Below are 18,463 nucleotides of genomic sequence, written 5' to 3'. Positions count from 1 at the left end.
GAGCGGTATCTAGAAACACATCATTACTACCCAAGTTACAAGAATGTCGAGATCCGACATCACCTTGTGACTACCAATTGTGACTCCTCACAAAATATATGACATTGTCCTTCTATCCTAAACATCTAGATTGATCAATGTGAGGCATAGACCGTGTCATCCTCTAATCAATCTAAATCTTGAACTCCAAGTAGACTCACTCGATCAAATGAGCTCAACATCTAATGTTGACTCATTTGGGCATGGTCATGCACTTAGTGGTCTCACTCTATCAAGAATACCGATGTCGCTCCCGTCATATGGGAGGGATAGATTCCATCTACGTCACTCACATCCCTCCACATAATTTGTTACATACCCAGTAATCGCCTTTATAGTCCACCCAGTTACAGGTGACGTTTGACGAAACTAAAGTACATAACTCCTTATGTAGGGATCCATGGTGACTTCAGGTCTAAGGACTAATAGTCATACTAATAGCCACATGAGAAAGTATATGACACTCATATAACGATCCATGATACTTTCTCATGGCGGGTCATTCAGTATACATTCTCTAATGCATACCCATGTGTCAGCTTGATATCTCTATATCCATGACTTGTGAGATCAAGTCATCGAGCTGACCTACATGCTAGTCTTATTGTATTAACATTGTCCCTGAATGCTAATACTCGACTAGGAATGATTTAGAGTAGTGTTCCCTATATCATCTCACTATCAATTCAACTAATCGATTGATATAGGTATGAACCTTCTACTCAAGGACGCTATTATACTTAGTCTATTTGGCACTAATATAAATAAGTATAATAACCAAACAAATGCCTTTATTAATATACAAGAATATGATATACATGAGTCCATACAATCATCAAATGATTGGCTCTAGGGCTCTAACTAACAACTACAAGAGTAGGTGTCCTTCACTCAAAAAGATAAAGGAGGTAAACCCTAAACTCACTAATGTTAATTTAGAAACTAATGTGAGTTGTAGGAAGAAGAATAAGGAGAAGAAACACATTAGGTGCTTTACATGTGGTGAGTGGGGTCACTACCACACAAAGTGTCCCAAATTGGCTAAGAAGAAGAGTCAAATGACACTAAAGGCTAAGGAGAAGCCTAAAGTGGTTGGTCCCATGGAACATAAGAGCAAGAAGCATATTGTGTACTTCTCATGTAATCAAAGAGGACATTATAGAAGTCAATGTCCTAAAGGGAAGAAGCCAACTAAAGTCAAAGGAGGAAACACAAGTCTAGGGATAGCTTCCAAGGTAAAAACCAAGGTATCATTTAATGAACCTATTCCTTTGACATATGATAAAAAGCATGATAGAAATAATTCTTATCATTTTAATGCTAATTATCATGAAAGTAGGAAGCATGATGGCACTAAGGGTAAATATATTCCTCCTCATGCTAGATTTATCACACCTAAGGCTAGGAAGGTAGATAACAAATTTAGGCAATAACTCTAAGGATTATAGATATATGCCTAGATATAGAGATGCTCATAGGGGTCAAGAAAAACCAAGTCTATGGATTTAATGACGGAAAATCAAGTCTTGAGGTCAAGACTTGATAATTTAGAAAGAACCCTAGCAAGAATGGAAAATATTTTTAGGGGTCAAAATGAGCATAACCTAGGAAAAGCTAGATAAGAGTCATCCAATGGCTATAGATGTAAAATACCGGAAAAATAGGCAAATATTAATAAGGGAATTTTTTGGAATTTTTAGAAATTTTTCGGGAGTTTTTCGGAGTTCGTACGGATGAGTTAACGGGGATCAAGATGGGGCCCGGAAAAGCCTGTTTAGGCTACCCAGTTTTAGTAAGGAAAAGTTTTATTTTTCTTTTCCTTTTTACTTTTCTTTTTCTTTATATTTTTCTTTATTTTCCTTAATCCCTCCGTTTCTCTCCCTCGTGCAACCGAGCCCATCCCGACGCCGCATTCCTTCTTCCTCCCTGCCTTAAACGCCGGCCGGCGGTTCCTCCTCTCCGAGAGCACAAAAACGCCGGCCACTTCTTCTCCTTCTCCTCCTCTCCTCTGCCGCCCCAGCCGACGCCGAGCGTCGGCCACAAGGGCTCTCTGTGCCCTAGCGTCGGCCGCCGCCGCCGCATCTTGCCCTACTCGCCGGCGCCTCTCCTCACTGCCGCCCGACGCCTTCCTCTTCCATGCCCTAGCGCCGGTGCCGCCACCACAGTCGACGCCGAGGACTTCTTCTCTTCTCCTCTCCCTGCTCTAATCGGCGCCGCAACATCCGCCGCCGAGGCCTTAATTCCTCTGCTGCCGAAGCCCTAGCCGCCGGCGACGCACCGAGCTTCTTTCTTCCTCTCCTCCACTGTGTTTCTGCTGACCTTGGAGGCGCCATCTTCCCGGAGAGCTGTGCCCTAGCCTTTGCACAGTGCCACTGCCGCGGCATCTTCTGCCGTAGTTTCCGGCCGATTTCCCCACTCACTGGAGTAGGCTACGGTTTCCAATCAGTGACACTCTTCACCAGAGAGTAACCTGCCAATGTGGTTAGGAGTATTTGAGTGGAGATTTTGACCCCCACCTTGCTGCAATCACTGGATCCGGCAGTAACTTTAGCCACAAACCTTGATCCAGCAGTATTAGGGTAAGGAATTTGGTGATTTAATATTTATGTGAGTGAAGGATAAATTGACACATAATTAATTGATAATTATTTGATCATTAGGTTTGTTGGCAGCGACCCTTTGATTTACAGCAGCAATTAATCTTTGCTAGCAGTAGAGTTTTGTTTTCCGGCAGCAGCTTGGTCTAGCAGCGGTTGATTTGAGGTAAGGTTTATGGTTTCGATCTTTGTGTTAGATTATTGCTAGTTGTGTTAGCAATAATTATTGATTTAGGTTTATAAGTTGTATAACGGTGTAATTGGGGTTAATGTAACTAACCCTAACTGGTCAGTGGATTAGGAATTAGTTTAGCTATTTGTTTAAAATTGAATTAGCTAAACTGTGCGATTTAACACAGGACTTTGACGCGAGACGAGTATCTCGGAGTCAGATCGGACCTTTCTATTTTCGAAGGCGGGTACTTTTGACTTATGTCATTTGATATGCTTAGTAATTAAATTAACATGTTGCATTAATTGTGTTTCTTATCTGTTTCGATTAATCACTACCCAAATCTTACATGCTTGATTGATTGATTGGTTTTGCATCTCAGGTATATTTTACCTGTTTGTACATGCTTATAGGGGTAGTGATATGCCATGCTTGACCATGTTCAGGACCTAGGTTTTTATACCTTCTGTGTACCTTTGATTCGATATGATTCGTTGACCTAGGGTGCACTTTTCTATATATATGGATTAGGTCAGGATGTTTATATGGTTATTGCCATGCATCATTTGCATGATTGCATGCTGTGCGATAGTCCGCTCCATTATTGCTGAGCACATCGCCAGTTACATGGATCTGCACACACCACCACTCATGGGTTAGTGGTCGATTCAGGCTGAGTGTGTTGCAGAGACTCTGTTAGGCACCGTTGGTCCGCTCATGGGTAGTGTGACACAACGTGTTATCCGGCAGGGATTCCTCCCCGTCTTTGAGTACCGGGAGTTGAGAGCATTGCGCTCCCCCATCTATGATTTGGGGTAGGAGGATAGGTGTACTCCGACAGCATCCCGTCCACTCGGTCACTCATCAGGAGTAGTGACGACAGAGTGCATGGTTGTCACAGCCCTACCCACTCGGCCTCACTTTTGTATGAGATGATCGACTGGCGTCAGGGGTGACCAGGACGCATCATTGGCATCATATGCATGATGCATTTATTGCTTGTGTTTGTGTTTGCTGCATTTATATGCTGCATATTGTTTGGATACCTATGTTTGACATGCATACAGGATTTCCATATCACTCGGACTGTTTGTCCTTATACCCAGGTCCTGGTTAGTACAGTTTCTCTCCTGTTACTTCAGATGCATTTTTATCTTTCTTATCGAGACTGTACGCATGATTAGTACTAGGTGTTGTTTCTTTACTTTGCATATCAACTGTACCTGCTGAGTGTTGGACTCACCCCGCCTCCATTGTTGTTATTTTCAGGTTGATGCTGTCAGGAGGGAGTTCCAGTCGCTAGTCCCCACTGCACGTAGTGCTACTCCGCTGCTGGTTTTTGAGTTGTTTCATTTTAGCTTTTCGCTATCAGACTTTATTTTAGTTTTGTTTTGGACTTACATATGGATATTGTATGGAATCTTTCCGTTGGATGGACTTTTCGTATGATTTGGATTTACTCTACTACATGCCTGCCTGGACGGCAGAAGAGGTAAGAAAAATCGGATTTGGGCTTTACGAGTGTAGTTGAGTAGGGTTGATTTCGAGTCAGAGTATTATTACTGCGTGGTTGTGTCAGCCAGAGGCTGAATATATATATATAAACTGCGTGGTGATTGATTTTATTTATTGTTATGATTCCAGCCGCCTGTGGCTGAGTATTTAGTGCTTGTAGAAATTTTTGATTGTCCGCCGTACAGGGGAGATGCTGCCGAAATTTTCTCGGACAGGGACTCTTCTGGGGGCGTGACAATTTAGTGGTATCAGAGCACAGTTTTACGATCTTTTGTTTCGTATTTTTGGATTTTCGGAATTTATCTGATACCAATTTATTTGGTATCAGAGCGGGTTATGATACCTGCTTTTGGTGTTCTGGAGATTTATCGGATACCGGTTGTTGGTATTCAGGATATTTGGGTTAGCCAGGTTTGCGAGTCAAACTGGGCATTATCGGATTTTCGATATGGTTATGTTTCGGATTTATTTGGATTTTCGATATGGTTATGTTTCGGAATTTTGAGGTCAAATTGGGGACTGGACAGCGACGGAACATCTCCAGACAGCAAATAGGTATGTTGTTATTTTATGTTGGTTATATTGGTATTGATATCTGTAATTTAATTTAACAGATATGAGACGATCTACTCGTATTGCTGCGAGACGTGGTGCTGGACGACCACGTGCGAGGACCACGGGATCTCTGGATATGCCAGAGATGCCCACTGTTAGTGAGCCTGTCAGTCAGGGACAGACTCAGGATGCAGCGGGAGCATCGGGCTCTCAAATCCCGATAGCTCCTGTAGAGATACCTACTTTGGCCACACCGACGGTATCCACGCCTACCCTGTTTACAGTACCATCAGGGGTACCATTGGTGTACCCGACATCTGCTCCAGCGCAGCCTACGGCGTATTCAGTACCACCGCCACATGGACCTACAGTGTACCCGACACCAGTGACACATGTACCCCCAGTGCCTACAGTAGCAGCAGCTGCTCCACATCCGGTACCTTTTCCTACCGTACCTCCAGTTGCCACCACTTTTGTTCCCCAGACAGTACCACCGACGGCTTATGCTCCGGTATATACAGCAGCACCGGGAGTTCCTCCTCCGGTTTATTCCGCGGTACCACCTGTAGTATCAGCTCCAGTGTTTCCGCCAGTTCCTGCAGTTGTCGCTGCACGAGCTAGGATTCCAGCACTGGCCGAGTCGATGAAGACTCGTTTCACTCTTTTCCGCGGAGATCTCGATCCGAGTATGGCTCTGTCATGGATAGAGACTATGGAGCAGACTTTCTTCTATATGGCTTGCTCCGAGTGGGAGAAAGCAGAGCTGGCTGCTTACCATTTACGGGATGAAGCTAATGCCTGGTGGGTTACTCAACGTTCTATTATTGGTGAGCGCAACGTCACATGGACCAGGTTCAGAGAGGCTTTTGAGAGCCGTTTTTTTCCACTGTCCTATCGGATGTCTCGCCGACAGGATTTTATGAGTCTGAGGCAGAATAATCGCTCGATGACCGAGTATAATACTGAATTCCTCGGTTTTGTCCGAGTTAGTTGCGGAGGAGAACTCGCATGATGCGCTTTATAGATTGGGACGGTTATCTGCATGTACTGACTTCTTGGATTAGGGATTACATCCTACTCGATGCATTGAATCGAGCTTTGATGATAGAGTTAGCTCGAGCGGCATATCCGGACAGAAAAGAAAGCATACTGGTCGACATCGAGGCAGTCCAGCAGACTCAGCGGCAGATGCCTCAAAGTAGTCGCGCATACCAGTCGAGTTCTTCCGGGCGCCTCGTGAGCCTCGTAAATCGGTCTTCTTGAGGCTCCCGATTTTCTCGTGAGAACCGCAACCACCTTCCGTGATACTCATTGTTTCAGATGTGGATCCAGAGATCACCTCACCCACTTGCTCTCGGGACGCCATTTGCTTTTATTGCAAGCTGCCGGGGCACCAGAGCCGAGATTGTCGGTGAAGGCTCAAGCACGGCCGGAGGGTCGTCGAGGGCAGTCTAGTCGACAGGCATATCGAGGAGGCGAAGCCCAATCTTCACTGCAGGAGCGCCCTCGCGGCTGGCATGCTTGGGCAGAGTACTCGGCTTCAGCACCCAGTTTTGCTCCAGGACCTTATTATCCGACTCGGGCGATGTCGACTCGATTCTGACCCGGTACCGATGACGTCACCATCCTCTCGCCTTATCGCACATAGTCCCGGGCGCCCTCACCGGCAGCATTACCACCTCCTCCTCCGCCAGAGACTGGTCGTGTTCATGCGATTACCAGAGAGGATGCTCAGCGGGCTGACGGATCCGTTTTCCTCGGTACGATTTCTATTTATGCATTTACTGCTGATATTTTGATTGATACTGGTAGTTCGCATTCTTTTATATCCCGTACCTTTATGCGGGAGATTGGTAGATTACCTACTGTTAGGTTGCGACGATTGACTGTCTCCCTACCGTCTGGTGATACTTTAGACATCACCCAGGAGATCAGAGGTTGCCCGTTAGACTTTGGCAACATGATTCTTACGGTAGATCTTCTAGTATTGGAGATGGTCGAGTTCGATATTATTCTTGGCATGGATTGGCTATCAGTTTATCATGCTACCGTTGATTGCCAGACGAGGGTGGTCACCTTCCGGCCTCCGAACCAACCCTCGTGGAGTTTCACTGGCATTAGAGACGACGGCATCTCGATTATTTCGGCGATTCAGGCGCAGAAGCTGCTGTCTCACGGCTGTCATGGTTTTCTGTTGTCGTTGATCGATACAGACGACAGTAGTAGTTTGCAGCTCTCCGACGTTTCTGTAGATGAGCTGCCAGGTTTGCCTCCCAGAAGGCCAGTGGAGTTCGCTATTGAGCTGATTCTGGGAATCGCACCGACATCGAAAGCTCCGTATCGTATGGCACCAAAAGAGTTGAACGAGCTGAAGGTTCAACTCCAGGAGCTTTTAGACAGGGGATTCATTCGCCCTAGTGTTTCACCATGGGGTTCTCCAGTTCTATTTGTCAAGAAAAAGGATGGTACTATGAGGTTGTGTATTGACTACAGGCAGCTGAATGCAGTTACCATCAGAAATAAATATCCATTACCACGGATCGAGGATTTGTTTGATCAGCTCAGAGGTACATCAGTGTATTCTAAGATTGATCTGCGATCCGGATATCATCAGCTGAGAGTTAGAGACTCAGATATTCAGAAGACAGCTTTCCGTACCAGATACGGTCATTATGAGTTTTTGATAATGCCATTTGGGCTTACCAATGCTCCAGTGGTGTTTATGGACTTGATGAACCGCATCTTTCTGGAGTATCTGGATCAGTTTGTTATCGTTTTCATTGATGACATATTGGTCTACTCTTGTTCCGAGGAGGAGCATGCACAGCATCTTCGCACAGTCTTAGAGATTCTTCGACGACATCAGCTGTACGCGAAGTTCAGCAAGTGTGCATTCTGGTTATCCTCAGTTGGTTTTCTGGGACACGTGGTTTCTAGCAGAGGTATTTCAGTTGATCCTCAGAAGATCGAGGCTGTCACCGGTTGGGAGCAGCCGAAGTCAGTTCAGGAGATCCGCAGTTTTCTGGGATTGGCCGGATATTACCGACGTTTTGTCGAGGGCTTCTCGCGTATTGCTATGCCACTGACACGTCTTACCCGGAAAGGCGTGAAGTTCATATGGTCCGAGGATTGCGAGACCAGCTTCCAGGAGCTGAAGCGGAGATTAGTGTCGGCTCCAGTTTTGGTTTTACCTTCTGGAGAGGATGGATTTGTACTTTACACCGACGCGTCTCTACAGGGTTTGGGTGCTGTTCTGATGCAGCACGGCAGAGTAGTCTCTTATGCTTCTCGACAGCTGAAGGAGCATGAGAAGAACTACCCAGTTCATGACTTGGAGTTAGCTGCCATCATCTTTGCTCTGAAGCTTTGGCGTCATCATTTATATGGTATCACATTTGAGATTCTCACTGATCATAAGAGTCTCAAATATATTTTTACTCAGAAGGAGCTTAATCTTCGACAGAGGAGATGGATGGAGTTCCTGAAGGACTACGATTGTACCATTAGCTACCACCCTGGGAAAGCTAATGTGGTTGCAGATGCGCTCAGCAGGAAGTCCAGAGGGACTTTGGCTTGCCACCGGACTTCAGTCACGGACTTGATTCAGAGTTTCTCGGAGTTAGATCTTGAGGAGCAGGGACCGACAGAGCAGGGTATTCTTGTTACCATGGTTGCTCAGTCGTCGATCAGGACGAGGATCCGAGAGGCACAGGCTGGTGATCAGCATTTGCAGTTCATTAGCAGTCAGATAGCTTCTGGGCAGCAGACCGAGTTCACACGAGACGAGGAGGGTGTTATATACTTCCGAGGCAGATTATGCGTACCTCAGTCTCATCCGGTCTTACAGGAGCTACTACAGGAGGCACATCGTTCTCGATTTGTGATCCATCCAGGCGGAACCCGTATGTATCGAGACTTGAGGCGTTCCTATTGGTGGAACGGCATGAAGAAAGACATCGCGGATTTCGTAGCTAGGTGTCTTGTTTGTCAGCAGGTGAAGGCTGAGCACCTGAGACCTGCAGGGTTACTTCAGCGGATTCCTATTCCTGAGTGGAAGTGGGATCACATTACCATGGACTTTGTGGTAGGTTTGTCGAGGACACGACGAGGCCATGACGCGATTTGGGTAATCGTTGATCGATTAACCAAATCTGCGCATTTCTTAGCGATTCAGAGGACTGATTCCCTGGATCGATTAGCAGATTTGTATTGTCGAGAGATTATCAGGCTACATGGTGTTCCATTGAGTATCATTTCGGATAGAGATCCACGGTTTACGTCTCGTTTCTGGCAGAGTCTGCAGCAGGCCTTGGGCACACAGCTCCGTTTCAGTACAGCTTTCCATCCACAGACAGATGGACAGTCAGAGCGGACCATTCAGACTTTAGAGGACCTGCTGAGGTCATGTGTTATGGATTTCGGAGGCAGTTGGGAGGACCATCTGCCGTTGGTAGAGTTTGCCTACAACAACAGCTTCCATTCGGCTATCCAGATGGCACCGTTTGAGGCGTTGTATGGTAGACCTTGTCGGACACCCGTCCTTTGGGATGAGGTTGGAGAGGCTCAGTTGTTGGGACCTCATAGAGTTCAGCAGGATGCAGAGTTGGTCCGTACTATCAGACGGAGGATGTCAGAGGCGCAGGACCGCCAGAAGAGTTATGCTGATCGGAGACGCAGACCACTAGAGTTCTCTGTTGGCGACCATGTATTTCTGCGAGTTTCACCCACGAAAGGGGTGAAGAGATTTGGCCTCAGAGGTAAGCTAGCTCCGCGGTACATTGGTCCCTTCGAGATCTTGGAGAGGATCGGAGCAGTAGCTTACCGACTGGCACTACCACCGTCCCTGTCAGGCGTGCACGATGTATTTCATGTATCCATGCTGAGGAGATATGTACCCGATCCGACGCATGTGCTGGCAGATATCCCAGTTCCAGTTCAGCCTGACATTACGTATGAGGAGGTTCCGGTACGGATTCTCGACCGGAAAGAGCGTCAGTTGCGGAACAAGACTATCCGGCTGGTTAAAGTCGGATGGCAGCATCATTCGGACGAGGAGGCTACTTGGGAGCTCGAGGACACTATCCGAGCTCGATATCCCCATCTTTTCACTTGAGGTATGTGATTTAGTTTACCGTTCAGTATTTATACTCTATATCTGTTGTTAGTATTTGCTGATGGTAGATAACGAAATTTGGGGACCAAATTTTTATAAGTGGGGGAGAATGTAAAATACCGGAAAAATAGGCAAATATTAATAAGGGAATTTTTCGGAATTTTTAGAAATTTTTCGGGAATTTTTCGGAGTTCGTACGGATGAGTTAACGGGGATCAAGATGGGGCCCGGAAAAGCCTGTTTAGGCTACCCAGTTTTAGTAAGGAAAAGTTTTATTTTTCTTTTCCTTTTTACTTTTCTTTTTCTTTATATTTTTCTTTATTTTCCTTAATCCCTCCGTTTCTCTCCCTCGTGCAACCGAGCCCATCCCGACGCCGCATTCCTTCTTCCTCCCTGCCCTAACCGCCGGCCGGCGGTTCCTCCTCTCCGAGAGCACAAAAACGCCGGCCACTTCTTCTCCTTCTCCTCCTCTCCTCTGCCGCCCCAGCCGACGCCGAGCGTCGGCCACAAGGGCTCTCTGTGCCCTAGCGTCGGCCGCCGCCGCCGCATCTTGCCCTACTCGCCGGCGCCTCTCCTCACTGCCGCCCGACGCCTTCCTCTTCCATGCCCTAGCGCCGGTGCCGCCACCACAGTCGACGCCGAGGACTTCTTCTCTTCTCCTCTCCCTGCTCTAATCGGCGCCGCAACATCCGCCGCCGAGGCCTTAATTCCTCTGCTGCCGAAGCCCTAGCCGCCGGCGACGCACCGAGCTTCTTTCTTCCTCTCCTCCACTGTGTTTCTGCTGACCTTGGAGGCGCCATCTTCCCGGAGAGCTGTGCCCTAGCCTTTGCACAGTGCCACTGCCGCGGCATCTTCTGCCGTAGTTTCCGGCCGATTTCCCCACTCACTGGAGTAGGCTACGGTTTCCAATCAGTGACACTCTTCACCAGAGAGTAACCTGCCAATGTGGTTAGGAGTATTTGAGTGGAGATTTTGACCCCCACCTTGCTGCAATCACTGGATCCGGCAGTAACTTTAGCCACAAACCTTGATCCAGCAGTATTAGGGTAAGGAATTTGGTGATTTAATATTTATGTGAGTGAAGGATAAATTGACACATAATTAATTGATAATTATTTGATCATTAGGTTTGTTGGCAGCGACCCTTTGATTTACAGCAGCAATTAATCTTTGCTAGCAGTAGAGTTTTGTTTTCCGGCAGCAGCTTGGTCTAGCAGCGGTTGATTTGAGGTAAGGTTTATGGTTTCGATCTTTGTGTTAGATTATTGCTAGTTGTGTTAGCAATAATTATTGATTTAGGTTTATAAGTTGTATAACGGTGTAATTGGGGTTAATGTAACTAACCCTAACTGGTCAGTGGATTAGGAATTAGTTTAGCTATTTGTTTAAAATTGAATTAGCTAAACTGTGCGATTTAACACAGGACTTTGACGCGAGACGAGTATCTCGGAGTCAGATCGGACCTTTCTATTTTCGGAGGCGGGTACTTTTGACTTATGTCATTTGATATGCTTAGTAATTAAATTAACATGTTGCATTAATTGTGTTTCTTATCTGTTTCGGTTAATCACTACCCAAATCTTACATGCTTGATTGATTGATTGGTTTTGCATCTCAGGTATATTTTACCTGTTTGTACATGCTTATAGGGGTAGTGATATGCCATGCTTGACCATGTTCAGGACCTAGGTTTTTATACCTTCTGTGTACCTTTGATTCGATATGATTCGTTGACCTAGGGTGCACTTTTCTATATATATGGATTAGGTCAGGATGTTTATATGGTTATTGCCATGCATCATTTGCATGATTGCATGCTGTGCGATAGTCCGCTCCATTATTGTTGAGCACATCGCCAGTTACATGGATCTGCACACACCACCACTCATGGGTTAGTGGTCGATTCAGGATGAGTGTGTTGCAGCAGGGACTCTGTTAGGCACCGTTGGTCCGCTCATGGGTAGTGTGACACAACGTGTTATCCGGCAGGGATTCCTCCCCGTCTTTGAGTACCGGGAGTTGAGAGCATTGCGCTCCCCCATCTATGATTTTGGGTAGGAGGATAGGTGTACTCCGACAGCATCCCGTCCACTCGGTCACTCATCAGGAGTAGTGACGACAGAGTGCACGGTTGTCACAGCCCTACCCACTCGGCCTCACTTTTGTATAAGATGATCGACTGGCGTCAGGGGTGACCAGGACGCATCATTGGCATCATATGCATGATGCATTTATTGCTTGTGTTTGTGTTTACTGCATTTATATGCTGCATATTGTTTGGATACCTATGTTTGACATGCATACAGGATTCCTTATCCCTCGGACTGTTTGACCTTATACTCAGGATCTGGTTAGTACAGTATTCTCCTGTTTATTTCATATGCATTCTTATCTTTCTTATCAGGAGACTGTACGCATGATTAGTGCTAGGTGTTGTTTCTTTACTTTGCATATCAACTGTACCTGCTGAGTGTTGGACTCACCCCGCTTCCATTGTTGTTATTTTCAGGTTGATGCTGTCAGGAGGGAGTTCCAGTCGCTAGTCCCCACTGCACGTAGTGCTACTCCGCTGCTGGTTTTTTTGAGTTGTTTCATTTTAGCTTTTCGCTATCAGACTTTATTTTAGTTTTGTTTTGGACTTACATATGGATATTGTATGGAATCTTTCCGTTGGATGGACTTTTCATATGATTTGGATTTACTCTACTACATGCCTGCCTGGACGGCAGAAGAGGTAAGAAAAATCGGATTTGGGCTTTACGAGTGTAGTTGTGTAGGGTTGATTTCGAGTCAGAGTATTATTACTGCGTGGTTGTGTCAGCCAGAGGCTGAATATATATATATAAACTGCGTGGTGATTGATTTTTATTACTGTTATTATTCCAGCCGCCTGTGGCTGAGTATTTAGTGCTTGTAGAAAATTTTGATTGTCCGCCGTACAGGGGAGATGCTGCCGAAATTTTCTCGGACAGGGACTCTTCTGGGGGCGTGACAATAGAGGTTTGGGATACAAACCTAAAGCCAAGAAGGATGTGACTTCCTTTCATTGGGTTCCATATAGTTATGGGACCAACCCTAGGTTTAGAGGTCAAGTCAAAGATATTAGGGAAGGAATCCCTAAAAGTACTTTTGGCAAGACCAATGTGACTAAGAATTCTAAGAAGTCTAACAAAGTCACAAAGAAGGTTACAAGGGAAGTTATTCATAGAAATGACCTAGTAGAAGTGACCAAGGCTTCTAAGAAGCCTAGAAAGGTCCTTAGGAAGGTATCTATGGAAGTCATCCCTAGTGAGTACCTAGAGCATCCAAGAAGCACCAATAGGTTTTGGGTTCCTAGGAGCATATTCTCTATACCCTAGATAGGTTTAGAGAGTGTCAACTCAAATTGGAAGGGTAGTTAACCCAACCTTATTAAAGTTGACACTTGAGAGCATTTTCAAGGTTATTATTAACTTTTGAAAATGAAAAGGATTATGGGGTTACTCTTTGAAAGAGTAATACATGCGCCAAAATTTGAAGAGTTGAACTTAATCTAAATTGGCACACTTAAGAAAAGTATAAGAAAAATCAAGTTAGAACTTTGATACTTTCTTAATGAATTAAGAGAAAATCCATGCTTTAATTAAATGTAATTACTCCTTGATAGAGTAAGTTGTGCCAAATCTTGAGGAATCATATTTAATGTAAGTTGGTACACTTGGAAAAAGGATAAGAAATGTCGAGTTGAGATATTAGTATGATCTTGAAGAATTAAGAGCAAACTTAAGTCTCAATCTAAACGTTTAATCCTTAAGAGGAGTAATACGTGTCAAAATATGAGGAGTTGAATTTAATTTAAATTGACACACTTGAGAGAACCAAAAGTAATGCCAAATTTAAAATTCGATATTTTCTTATGGAATTAAGGGAGATGTAAACCTTAATCCAAATTTTCACTCTTGCAAAGAGTAACATGTGCCAAATCTTAAGGAATTATGTTTGAATTAAATTGGCACAATGTGAAAAACATAAGAAATACCAAATTGGGGTTTTGGTATCTTCTTAGGGTAATTAAAGGAAAATCTAGGTCCTAATGTAAGATGTTTACTCTTTGGAAGAGTAAAACATTGAGGTTTTGAACTTAATTTAAATTGACACATTTAGAAAAGGATAAGAAATGTCAAGTTGGGGTTTTGACATTTTCTTAAAAGATTAAAGGCAAATCTAAGTCTTAATTTTATTTCATTTACTCTTGGAAAGAGTAAAATGTCTCATACTTTGAGGAATTTGTTTAATTTAAAATGGCACAAATTTAGAAAGAAATTAAAGAAATGTCAAGTTGGGGTTTGGCATTTTCTTGATGAAATTGGGCAATCTAGGGTTAAATTTTGAGTTAGCTAGGGCTAAGAATACTTAGATAGGTAATCTAGGTAAATTTTATTTATGCTAACTTGCCATGATTGTTTGCCCATCATATGCCATGACATCATATTTAGCATTCATATTTTATTATGAAAAATATAAAAATATCATGTTATGTCATACATACATCATGTAGCTATAGCATGCTTTGCTTTTGAAAATTGCTTATTTTGATGTATGCCATTAATCATCATGCAATATGTCAATTTCCTTGTAATTAAGGACAAAAGGCATTTACTATGTATGGAAGTGTCCTAACAAGAGGGATCATATCAAGTGACATCCTAGATGGATGATCATGATTTTTACAATGCCTAGATAGAGATGCATGATCCCCTAGTTTAGGGGCAAGACCAAATATACATCTCACAAAGAACTATAAGGTGACTTGTATGTGTTTTAATACACGTTAGATACAAGTGAGATGTTAAGATGGTGAACAAAACTCAAGATGTTGATATAGTGCATCTTGTTGAGTTTTAGGTTCATCAAAACACATAGTTATGTGTCTTCCAATCATTGGGAAAGCTAATGTACAAGTCATGTGCATTGAGCTCAAAGAATGTGGTTGGATATTGGTTTTGAAAATGATTTCAAAATGTTTTTGAAAAACCTTGGTGAAGACTATCTTTTGATAGTAATTATCATTAAAAAGTTAGACACAAATTAGGAGAAAACATTGAAGTTTTCAAGAGTTTTCAAATTTGTGTCAATCTTTGAAAATAGGAAATATCTTCATAGAAAACTATTTTTCCCTGATAAAGTATATCCTAAATAATGTTTACATGAGTTTTCATGATGAAAACAAGTATGGATTGGTTAAGAAAAACCAAAGTGAAGTTTCAGTTGAGGTTTAGTTTCATTATTGAATTTTGAACCTCAAAACTTTGAGTTTTGGTTTTCCTAATTATTTAGGAACCCCAAGTCATTGTTGGTGCAATGATAGAAGTTTGACCATATTTTTAGGGGGAGTTACTCTTTGAAAATATAAAAATCTTTTCCAAGACCAAAAGGAGGTCAAGGGTTAAGGTAGCACATGACATTGGTATGAGAGGTGTTACTAAGGACAAGGGAGAGTCATCCAAGGCCAATAAGAATGAATATGCTAGGGTAGCATATAATTATAGCAAGAATGAGGTGTCCAAGATTAAGGACAAGAAGAAATTAATCAAAGACAAGGTGTCTAAGGTTAAGAAGGTGAGTTTAGTAGGCCAAGTGTCACCCGAGGTGCATCGAAGTGACCTAGCTATAGTGGATGAGTCACCAAGGGAGGTGACTAAGGTTAAGATTCCTAAGGATAGGAAGAGCTTTTGGGACCCATGATAGATGGGTTATCAAATGTGCCAAGTGGTTAAGAGACAGACTTAAGTCTCTAACCTAGTGGGTTGGCACAATTGGGATATGTTTCATGCATGAAAATATGACATTGGGAGTCATATTGCATAAAAATTAGTTTTTGATGTATAGATGTCATATAAACCCATGCTAGGGAAGTATTGTGATTTAGTATGGGCAGATACATCAAGAGGAAGCCAAAACTAGGACTTTAGGTCAATATTCAATTGAACTATTTAGCTAGTTTTGAATTTTGTGTCAATCTTGGGATCTGTGATAAATATATTTATATATATATATTTTTTCCAAGTAGACAAGGGTACAATAGACCTCTCCACAAAATTTGGAGATTTTTGGAGGTCTAGGGAATTTCTGGTGCATTTATGAAGTTGGCCTGAAAAGGCTGATTTTTGTAGAAATATGGTGTCAGTCGACTGGTAACAGTGTTTTTGAGCACAAAATGTTTCTGTAAGGTCATTTTGTCGATACCAGTCGACTGGTGCCGATACCAGTCGACTGGTAACAGTAGATTTTGACCACATAATGCTTCTGTAAGGTTCTGTCGAAGGGGGCAGTCGACTGGTACCTAGTTCAGTCGACTGATACAGCCTAACAGTGTTTTTCAACATTTTTCTTGACCGTGTCAACTCATTTAAATGCATGAGATCCATGGGGGATAAATACATGAGTTTAGGGTCAATTTGGATGACATGTTTTCAACAATTGGGATATTATTGGAGCTCTTTTTGATGTATGGCAAAGGGGGAGAAGTCTAGGTTTAAGTGGGAAACCTATACACCTTTACAAGAAATCCTAACTCGAGGGGGAGCTTAGGTGAAGGAGGAGCGATTGTTTAGGCAAAGGGGGAGAAGTTTACCTTTGCGGGAAATCATAGCTCAAGGGGGAGCTTAGGTGAAAGGGGAGCCTAGGGATTTAGGTTCCATTATTTATGCATGAGTTGATTTGTATATTTATTTGCATATGTATTGTATTTATGTTTCCCTAACTTAAACAGGTTGTCAAACATCAAAAAGGGAGAGATTGTTGGAGCAATCTAGGTGCCCTAAGTTTTGATGTTTGGGCAAAAGTTTAAGTTAGGTTTATTGTTGTATTTGATATGCATTGTGAGTGTGCAGGATACAGGTACAACAAGGAAAGTCCAAGTGTGATCTTGGCAAAGGAGGAAAGTCCAAGGATGAGTCTTGGTGATGTAAGTCCAAGCATGTAGTCTTGGCAACGTAAGTCTAAGTGTGACTTGGCAATGGATGAAGCCCCAGAGGTGAGGAGCCTCTTGGCAAAGGAAGACCCGACAATATGGACAAGGTCGAAGGAAGCTCCAGAAGGCAAGACGTGAAGGATGGGGAGACATCCGAGGGATGCGAGGCTGATGGAGGAGGCTAGAAGGCTAGGTCTAGGTTGGTCGAGCGAGGACGAGTGTTGAGTGATTATACTCAGGGCAAAATTCTATGTGTTTTAGGATTTACTGTAGCAGTACTACAGCGACACTGTAGCAGTACTGTTGTGACATTGTAGTAGTACTGTAGCAGTCGACTGGTACATTGTAGCAGTCGACTGGTACACTGTAATAGTCAACTGGTATACTGTAGCAGTCGACTGGTAGTCGAACGTTGGGTAACGATCGGCTTCAAGGACCAGTCGACTGGTGCATACACCAGTCGACTGGTAGCTGGAAAATAGCTTAGTGTTTTCCTCTCGAGCTCTATTTAATAGAGCTCGAGGTGCTTGGACATAGTTGACGAAATAGACTTGGTTAAAGCCTATTAGAGTCTCCCAAGCCTTGGTGTGATCGTGTGTGCCTGTATTCAAGTGTTTGTGGCAAGGTTTCTCCATCGACAAGGAGCTTGAGCTAACCGGAGGTTTTCCGGGGAGTCATCCACCGACGGATCGGGATTGTCCACCTTACGGACAGCCGTGGAGTAGGATCTTTATCTTTGAACCACCTTAAATCAACGTGTTAGGTTTGCTTTCTCTTGTTAGTATTTGTTTTTGTATTTCCGCTGTGCACTAATATTATAGGAAGCGATCGATTTGGGTGAGATGCTATTCACCCCCCTCTAGCGGACGTCAAGGTCCCAACACCATCTTCTCAGCTCGGATGCAAGTGTGTTCCCACAAATGACGTCAAATTTGATCCTGTCCGAGAGTCGAGGCTATGGATGCTGGGGGCGTGACGCTCCTACTGACCGTTGGTGGACTCCTCGTCAGTGAAACTTGCAACCACAACAGCGTCAGTGCCGAGCCAGGGAAGGGTTCCCTAGGGTTGTAAATGAACCAAGCGTTCATGAACAAGCTTGGTGTTCGGCTTGGTAAGAGCTTGTTTATGTTCGTTCAATATACATAAGATTAATTAAATAAACAAGTTTGAATAACTCGTTAAGCTAAACAAACAAGCTTGAACACATATGTGTTCAGCTTGTTAATCGTGAACAACGTTCGTAAACAATGTTCATAAACAACGTTCGTGAATAATATTCATGAACCATATTCATTAATAAAACTCTTTTCAATGTGCTAAATAAACACTAAAATAAAATAAAATAAATAAATTTAAATTATCAAGCTCAATAATCAATCAAACAACTAAAAGTTTCAAACAATCAAACAAGCTTAAATTGAGAGCTTGATAACATCTAAACTAACCAAACTCTAACCAAGCTCAAGCCAAGCTCGAACCAAGCTCAAGACAAGCTTGAATTGAGAGCTTGATAACACCTA

General features: G+C 43.5%; 2 long non-coding RNA genes across 2 annotated transcripts; both read left to right on the top strand.

The window, feature by feature from the left end:
* The first annotated feature begins 2,122 nt into the window (after nucleotides 1-2,122).
* Nucleotides 2,123-3,047, top strand: LOC122053840. Its single transcript, XR_006132393.1, has 3 exons — nucleotides 2,123-2,618; nucleotides 2,712-2,802; nucleotides 2,996-3,047. It is a non-coding gene; the product is annotated as an uncharacterized LOC122053840 (long non-coding RNA).
* Nucleotides 3,048-10,541: 7,494 nt separating this feature from the next.
* LOC122053839 lies at nucleotides 10,542-11,471 on the top strand. The gene is made up of 3 exons (XR_006132392.1): nucleotides 10,542-11,037; nucleotides 11,131-11,221; nucleotides 11,415-11,471. It is a non-coding gene; the product is annotated as an uncharacterized LOC122053839 (long non-coding RNA).
* The last annotated feature ends 6,992 nt before the right edge of the window (nucleotides 11,472-18,463 follow it).

This window comes from Zingiber officinale, chromosome 3A (genome assembly GCF_018446385.1).
Source record: "Zingiber officinale cultivar Zhangliang chromosome 3A, Zo_v1.1, whole genome shotgun sequence".
Classification (NCBI taxonomy): Eukaryota; Viridiplantae; Streptophyta; class Magnoliopsida; order Zingiberales; family Zingiberaceae; genus Zingiber; species Zingiber officinale.
This window is presented reverse-complemented; position numbering and strand designations above follow the sequence as displayed.